This window comes from Hypomesus transpacificus, chromosome 9 (assembly GCF_021917145.1).
Source record: "Hypomesus transpacificus isolate Combined female chromosome 9, fHypTra1, whole genome shotgun sequence".
Classification (NCBI taxonomy): Eukaryota; Metazoa; Chordata; class Actinopteri; order Osmeriformes; family Osmeridae; genus Hypomesus; species Hypomesus transpacificus.
Window position 1 is genome coordinate 18758466 of NC_061068.1, and position 8199 is coordinate 18766664.

The 8199-nt window shown below is 55.6% G+C and overlaps 1 pseudogene; it reads left to right on the forward strand.

Moving 5' to 3' along the window:
* The first annotated feature begins 1055 nt into the window (after window positions 1-1055).
* Window positions 1056-3411, forward strand: LOC124471108 (annotated as a pseudogene).
* The last annotated feature ends 4788 nt before the right edge of the window (window positions 3412-8199 follow it).

An 8199-nucleotide genomic window follows, 5' to 3' on the forward strand; every position in this document is an offset into this window, starting at 1 on the left:
CATGATTGTTTGATTTTCACAACCGTTTGCCCGGTACAGGCAATCAAAATGTGCAATTAAGCCATCAAACAGGAAGTTGGGTCGTATCTCAGCAAATCTTTGATGGATTCACACCAAACTTGCTTCATGCACTCAAAACCCTGTTCTGAGGATTTGGGGTTGCACGGCCACACAAGTGCCTAATCCGAAACGCCAGTCCGTCAGTGCGGCATCCGCTGCCCAGAACGGGGGCGGCAGAGAGGTGCAGCCGGTAGCGGTCTGCCAGTTTCCATTTTGACCTGGGGACAATCAGAGGAAAAACCCCGCTGTGTGTGAGTGTATGTGCGTGTGCGTGCGTGCGTGCGTGTGTCATCTTCTACATCCGAATGTGTTTTATCCGCCACGTTGTGTAATGTGTTCACACCACAAACAAGGAATTGACTGTGACAGGAAGGTGCATATAATAAACAAATGTGAAACTGATCTTTCGTTCCTTCTTTTTCAAAAGATTAAAATGTACAAAGTAACTCACTAAACGTACTAATGGACTAAACTACTATAACATGTCATTGTCATTGTAGCAATTCCCCAGACAACAGTTGCAGGAGTGGGGGATGGGCGCTCATTTTGTCAGACCGAGTTGCAGGAGTGGGGGATGGGCGCTCATGTCCTCCGACAGAGACCGAGGCCGCTGGACGGGCGCTCATTTGTCCGACCGAGATGAGGAAGTGTTGTTTATCCGACAGAGACCGAGGCCACTGGACGGGCGCTCATTTGTCCGACCGAGATGAGGAAGTGTATTTTATCCGACAGAGACCGAGGCCACTGGACGGGCGCTCATTTGTCCGACCGAGATGAGGAAGTGTATTTTATCCGACAGAGACCGAGGCCACTGGACGGGCGCTCATTTGTCCGACCGAGATGAGGAAGTGTATTTTATCCGACAGAGACCGAGGCCACTGGACGGGCGCTCATTTGTCCGACCGAGATGAGGAAGTGTATTTTATCCGACAGAGACCGAGGCCACTGGACGGGCGCTCATTTGTCCGACCGAGATGAGGAAGTGTTGTTTATCCGACAGAGACCGAGGCCACTGGACGGGCGCTCATTTGTCCGACCGAGATGAGGAAGTGTATTTCCCCCCAACCGGGATGAGGAAGTGCATTTTCTCCAACCTAGAGACACAAGGAAGTGTAGTCCTCCTACCAAGACTAGTATGGGCTCTGGGGGTGAATGGGAGAGCGATATTAAACTCCACTGAAGGGAGAAGTGTACTCAGCTCCACTCCGCTCAGCAGAGGAGACAGAGACCCAGGCTCCGCTCAATCATGTCCTACTATGAGGTATGCAGCAAGGTATCATTCAGCTTTCTTGTTGTTGTTGTATTTACGTATATATCTGTGTAGGTGTACATTGAAGGTCATTTTACAACTGCTGCTCCCCAAAGGAAGGTCCCACAATCACAATGAGGCAGGTCTGTCTAGTTCATTGGGGTCTTTGAAATTAATCTTTAGATAAAGGATATTTATAAAAAGGATAAAGGATAAAGGAAAGTTGGCTTGAAACTTCTTATTCTTTCTCACTTCATCTACTAGCGTTTTTCTATGTATCTCATGACTGTTGCCATCTCTGTCTCGCTCTACCCCTCTCCCTCCCTACAGCATATTGAGTTTGACTATGACATAAACGACACTGGTTCTGGCGACTTGGGGCTGGCCCTGGAGGATCTGTGTGACCCGGATCAAGTGATATCCCCTGACCTGCAGCGAGTGTTCCTCCCTGTGGTCTATGGCTTCATCTTTGTCCTGGGCATCATTGGGAATGGCCGGGTGGTGATGGTGCTTGGCTGCCAGCACAGGTGAGCATAAAGATGGACAATGAAGACAATGACAATGACATGTTATAGTAGTTTAGTCCATTAGTACGTTTAGTGAGTTACTTTGTACATTTTAATCTTTTGAAAAAGAAGGAACGAAAGATCCGTTTCACATTTGTTTATTATATGCACCTTCCTGTCACAGTCAATTCCTTGTTTGTGGTGTGAACACATTACACAACGTGGCGGATAAAACACATTCGGATGTAGAAGATGACACACGCACCTACACGCACATACACTCACACACAGCGGGGTTTTTCCTCTGATTGTCCCCAGGTCAAAATGGAAACTGGCAGACCGCTACCGGCTGCACCTCTCTGCCGCCGATCTTCTCTTTGTGCTGACGCTCCCGTTCTGGGCAGCGGATGCCGCACTGACGGACTGGCGTTTCGGATTAGGCACTTGTGTGGCCGTGCACGTCATCTGCACGGTGAACCTGTATGGGAGTGTGCTCATCCTGGCCTTAATCAGTCTGGACCGCTACCTAGCCGTGGTCAAAGCGATAGACGCGCACACATCACGCACGAGACAGCTACTGGCACGGAGACTGGTGTTTGTAGGTGAGCTACGTCTCTAGCCTCAGCCTCCCTTATTTCTCTCTCTCACGACGTGTCCATGCCTCAGATGTACAGAGGTACAGCACTTTGCTTGTATTCTTCTGATCTCCTGATTCGACAACCGAATCTCCTCTTTGTCTCCCTCTCATTTTCCAGGAGCCTGGTTGCTGGCGGCTCTCTTGGCCGTGTCAGACATAGTGTTTGCCAGGACTTGGGAAGCAGGAGATGGGACGATTGTGTGCCAGCGCTTATACCCAGCTGACAACGCTCCTCTCTGGGTGTCAGTGTTCCACCTGCAGCTGGTGTTTGTAGGCTTGGTGGTACCGGGCCTAGTTTTGCTGATGTGTTACTGTGTCATCGTGTCCAGGCTGATCCGCATCGGCCTTCGGTGGGGGTAGAGACAGAACCGCAGAGCTGTCAGGATCACTGTGGCCTTGGTCCTCTGCTTGTTCCTGTGTTGGCTGCCCTATGGTGCTGGCATCACAGCAGATGCCCTCATGCGCCTAGAGGTCCTTCCCAGAAGCTGTAGTCTGGAGGTGGTGCTGAAGGTGTGGCTGGCGGTGGCTGAACCCATGGCATTTGCCCACTGCTGTCTAAAACCCGCTGCTGTATGCCTTCCTGGGGTCGGACTTCAAGAGGTCCGCCAGACGGGAGGACTCAACACCAGGTTGCCTCGTCTCCTGTCTGAAGATCCCCCCTCCTAGACGCCCAGGAACCTCTAATACCACAGAGTTCGAGTCATTTAGTCTACACTCCAGCTAACAAAACATATGGCTATGGATGTAGGTGTGGGTTGGTTGGTTGGTTGGATGAGGGTGTAAATGCTTTGTCCTATATATGAAAAGAGCGTAGTCTGCTGATCCATGACTTTGTGCCTTGTCTGATAGATACACTTTTCTGTAAATAGGGTTTGTGGGTCACCACTGATGTTGTTGATGTTGTTGTTTTTAAGTTTGTACAATACATACAATAAAATGTCGAAATGAAATGTTTTCACTTTTTGTCTCACTCTTCCTGTCTCTCAGAGTTGTCGGCGTGTGTGTGTGTGTTTTAGTTTCAATTATTTTGGAGGTGTTCACCCCTCCCTCCCTCCCAGTTAGTGCTGGTAGTCTGGGATGTGTCTATATCACTGTCATCATCATCATCATCACACACCAATTATGACTCAAATGTTTCACTTTGTTTTTTATCATGAAAAATTATCACAACAAAGCTGTGGGTCGAAACGACCCCGATACCGTGCAAAGGATAAAGTAAATGTTTCACTTAGTTTTTTTATCATGAAAAGTTGTCACAACAAAGCTATGGGTCGAAACGACCCCGATACCTCGCAAAGGATAAAGAAAATGTTTCACTTAATGTTTTTATCATGAAAAGTTATCACAGCATAGCTGTGGATCATAACGACCCTGATACCACGCAAAAGATAAAGGAGATGTTTCACTTTGTTTTTATCATGAAAAGTTGTCACGACATAGCTGCGGGTCAAAATGACCCTAAGGTAGCACAAGGGTTAATGGCAGCAGGGCGAGGGATGGGATCGGGGCTGGGCTAGGGCTGACCCCAGGTCTCGGCCTGCGGCGGAGCTCAGGGGAGGCCTGGTAACAGGATCAGACCAATGGTAGGGGTCCCGGAAGTCTGGAACTCCAACCCTAACTCTAGCCCTAGCCCTAATCCCCAATGGCAGCCTTAATGGCAACAGGGCGAGGGTTGGGATCGGGGCTGGGCTAGGGCTGACCTCAGGTCTCGGCCTGCGGCGGAGCTCAGGGGAGGCCTGGTAACAGGATCAGACCAACGGTAGGGGTCCCGGAAGTCTGGAACTCCAACCCTAGCCCTAATCCCCCAATAGCAGCCTTAATGGCAACAGGGCGAGGGTTGGGATCGGGAATGGGCTAGGGCTGACCTCAGGTCTCGGCCTGCGGCGGAGCTCAGGGGAGGCCTGGTAACAGGATCAGACCAACGGTAGGGGTCCCGGAAGTCTGGAACTCCAACCTTAACCCTAGCCCTAGCCCTAATCCCCCAATGGCAGCCTTAATGGCAACAGGGCGAGGGTTGGGATCGGGGCTGGGCTAGGGCTGACCTCAGGTCTCGGCCTGCGGCGGACCTCAGGGGAGGCCTGGTAACAGGATCAGACCAACGGTAGGGGTCCCGGAAGTCTGGAACTCCAACCCTAACCCTAATCCCCCAATGGCAGCCTTAATGGTAACAGGGCGAGGGTTGGGATCGGGGCTGGGCTAGGACTGACCTCAGGTCTCGGCCTGCGGCGGAGCTTAGGGGAGGCCTGGTAATAGGATCAGACCAACGGTAGGGGTCCCGGAAGTCTGGAACTCCAATCCTAACCCTAGCCCTAGCCCTAATCCCCCAATGGCAGCCTTAAGGGCAACAGGGCGAGGGTTGGGATCGGGGCTGGGCTAGGGCTGACCTCAGGTCTCGGCCTGCGGCGGAGCTCAGGGGAGGCCTGGTAACAGGATCAGACCAACGGTAGGGGTCCCGGAAGTCTGGAACTCCAACCCTAACCCTAGCCCTAGCCCTAATCCCCCAATAGCAGCCTTAATGGCAACAGGGCGAGGGTTGGGATCGGGAATGGGCTAGGGCTGACCTCAGGTCTCGGCCTGCGGCGGAGCTCAGGGGAGGCCTGGTAACAGGATCAGACCAACGGTAGGGGTCCCGGAAGTCTGGAACTCCAACCCTAACCCTAGCCCTATCCCCCAATGGCAGCCTTAATGGCAACAGGGCGAGGGTTGGGATCGGGGCTGGGCTAGGGCTGACCTCAGGTCTCGGCCTGCGGCGGAACTCAGGGGAGGCCTGGTAACAGGATCAGACCAACGGTAGGGGTCCCGGAAGTCTGGAACTCCAACCCTAGCCCTAATCCCCCAATAGCAGCCTTAATGGCAACAGGGCGAGGGTTGGGATCGGGGCTGGGCTAGGGCTGACCTCAGGTCTCGGCCTGCGGCGGAGCTCAGGGGAGGCCTGGTAACAGGATCAGACCAACGGTAGGGGTCCCGGAAGTCTGGAACTCCAACCCTAACCCTAGCCCTAATCCCCCAATGGCAGCCTTAATGGCAACAGGGCGAGGGTTGGGATCGGGGCTGGGCTAGGGCTGACCTCAGGTCTCGGCCTGCGGCGGAGCTCAGGGGAGGCCTGGTAACAGGATCAGACCAACGGTAGGGGTCCCGGAAGTCTGGAACTCCAACCCTAGCCCTAATCCCCCAATAGCAGCCTTAATGGCAACAGGGCGAGGGTTGGGATCGGGAATGGGCTAGGGCTGACCTCAGGTCTCGGCCTGCGGCGGAGCTCAGGGGAGGCCTGGTAACAGGATCAGACCAACGGTAGGGGTCCCGGAAGTCTGGAACTCCAACCCTAGCCCTAATCCCCCAATAGCAGCCTTAATGGCAACAGGGCGAGGGTTGGGATCGGGGCTGGGCTAGGGCTGACCTCAGGTCTCGGCCTGCGGCGGAGCTCAGGGGAGGCCTGGTAACAGGATCAGACCAACGGTAGGGGTCCCGGAAGTCTGGAACTCCAACCCTAGCCCTAATCCCCCAATAGCAGCCTTAATGGCAACAGGGCGAGGGTTGGGATCGGGAATGGGCTAGGGCTGACCTCAGGTCTCGGCCTGCGGCGGAGCTCAGGGGAGGCCTGGTAACAGGATCAGACCAACGGTAGGGGTCCCGGAAGTCTGGAACTCCAACCTTAACCCTAGCCCTAGCCCTAATCCCCCAATGGCAGCCTTAATGGCAACAGGGCGAGGGTTGGGATCGGGGCTGGGCTAGGGCTGACCTCAGGTCTCGGCCTGCGGCGGACCTCAGGGGAGGCCTGGTAACAGGATCAGACCAACGGTAGGGGTCCCGGAAGTCTGGAACTCCAACCCTAACCCTAATCCCCCAATGGCAGCCTTAATGGTAACAGGGCGAGGGTTGGGATCGGGGCTGGGCTAGGACTGACCTCAGGTCTCGGCCTGCGGCGGAGCTTAGGGGAGGCCTGGTAATAGGATCAGACCAACGGTAGGGGTCCCGGAAGTCTGGAACTCCAATCCTAACCCTAGCCCTAGCCCTAATCCCCCAATGGCAGCCTTAAGGGCAACAGGGCGAGGGTTGGGATCGGGGCTGGGCTAGGGCTGACCTCAGGTCTCGGCCTGCGGCGGACCTCAGGGGAGGCCTGGTAACAGGTTCAGACCAACGGTAGGGGTCCCGGAAGTCTGGAACTCCAACCCTAACCCTAGCCCTAGCCCTAATCCCCCAATAGCAGCCTTAATGGCAACAGGGCGAGGGTTGGGATCGGGAATGGGCTAGGGCTGACCTCAGGTCTCGGCCTGCGGCGGAGCTCAGGGGAGGCCTGGTAACAGGATCAGACCAACGGTAGGGGTCCCGGAAGTCTGGAACTCCAACCCTAGCCCTAATCCCCCAATAACAGCCTTAATGGCAACAGGGCGAGGGTTGGGATCGGGGCTGGGCTAGGACTGACCTCAGGTCTCGGCCTGCGGCGGAGCTCAGGGGAGGCCTGGTAACAGGATCAGACCAACGGTAGGGGTCCCGGAAGTCTGGAACTCCAATCCTAACCCTAGCCCTAGCCCTAATCCCCCAATGGCAGCCTTAATGGCAACAGGGCGAGGGTTGGGATCGGGGCTGAGCTAGGGCTGACCTCAGGTCTCGGCCTGCGGCGGAGCTCAGGGGAGGCCTGGTAACAGGATCAGACCAACGGTAGGGGTCCCGGAAGTCTGGAACTCCAACCCTAACCCTAGCCCTAATCCCCCAATGGCAGCCTTAATGGCAACAGGGCGAGGGTTGGGATCGGGGCTGGGCTAGGGCTGACCTCAGGTCTCGGCCTGCGGCGGACCTCAGGGGAGGCCTGGTAACAGGTTCAGACCAACGGTAGGGGTCCCGGAAGTCTGGAACTCCAACCCTAACCCTAGCCCTAGCCCTAATCCCCCAATAGCAGCCTTAATGGCAACAGGGCGAGGGTTGGGATCGGGAATGGGCTAGGGCTGACCTCAGGTCTCGGCCTGCGGCGGAGCTCAGGGGAGGCCTGGTAACAGGATCAGATAAACGGTAGGGGTCCCGGAAGTCTGAAACTCCAACCCTAACCCTAATCCCCCAATGGCAGCCTTAATGGTAACAGGGCGAGGGTTGGGATCGGGGCTGGGCTAGGACTGACCTCAGGTCTCGGCCTGCGGCGGAGCTCAGGGGAGGCCTGGTAACAGGATCAGACCAACGGTAGGGGTCCCGGAAGTCTGGAACTCCAACCCTAGCCCTAATCCCCCAATAGCAGCCTTAATGGCAACAGGGCGAGGGTTGGGATCGGGGCTGGGCTAGGACTGACCTCAAGTCTCGGCCTGCGGCGGAGCTCAGGGGAGGCCTGGTAACAGGATCAGACCAACGGTAGGGGTCCCGGAAGTCTGGAACTCCAACCCTAACCCTAGCCCTAATCCCCCAATGGCAGCCTTAATGGCAACAGGGCGAGGGTTGGGATCGGGGCTAGGCTAGGGCTGACCCCAGGTCTCGGCCTGCGGCGGAGCTCAGGGGAGGCCTGGTAACAGGATCAGACCAACGGTAGGGGTCCCGGAAGTCTGGAACTCCAACCCTAACCCTAGCCCTAGCCCTAATCCCCCAATGGCAGCCTTAATGGCAACAGGGCGAGGGTTGGGATCGGGGCTGGGCTAGGACTGACCTCAGGTCTCGGCCTGCGGCAGAGCTCAGGGGAGGCCTGGTAACAGGATCAGACCAACGGTAGGGGTCCCGGAAGTCTGGAACTCCAACCCTAACCCTAATCCCCCAATGGCAGCCTTAAT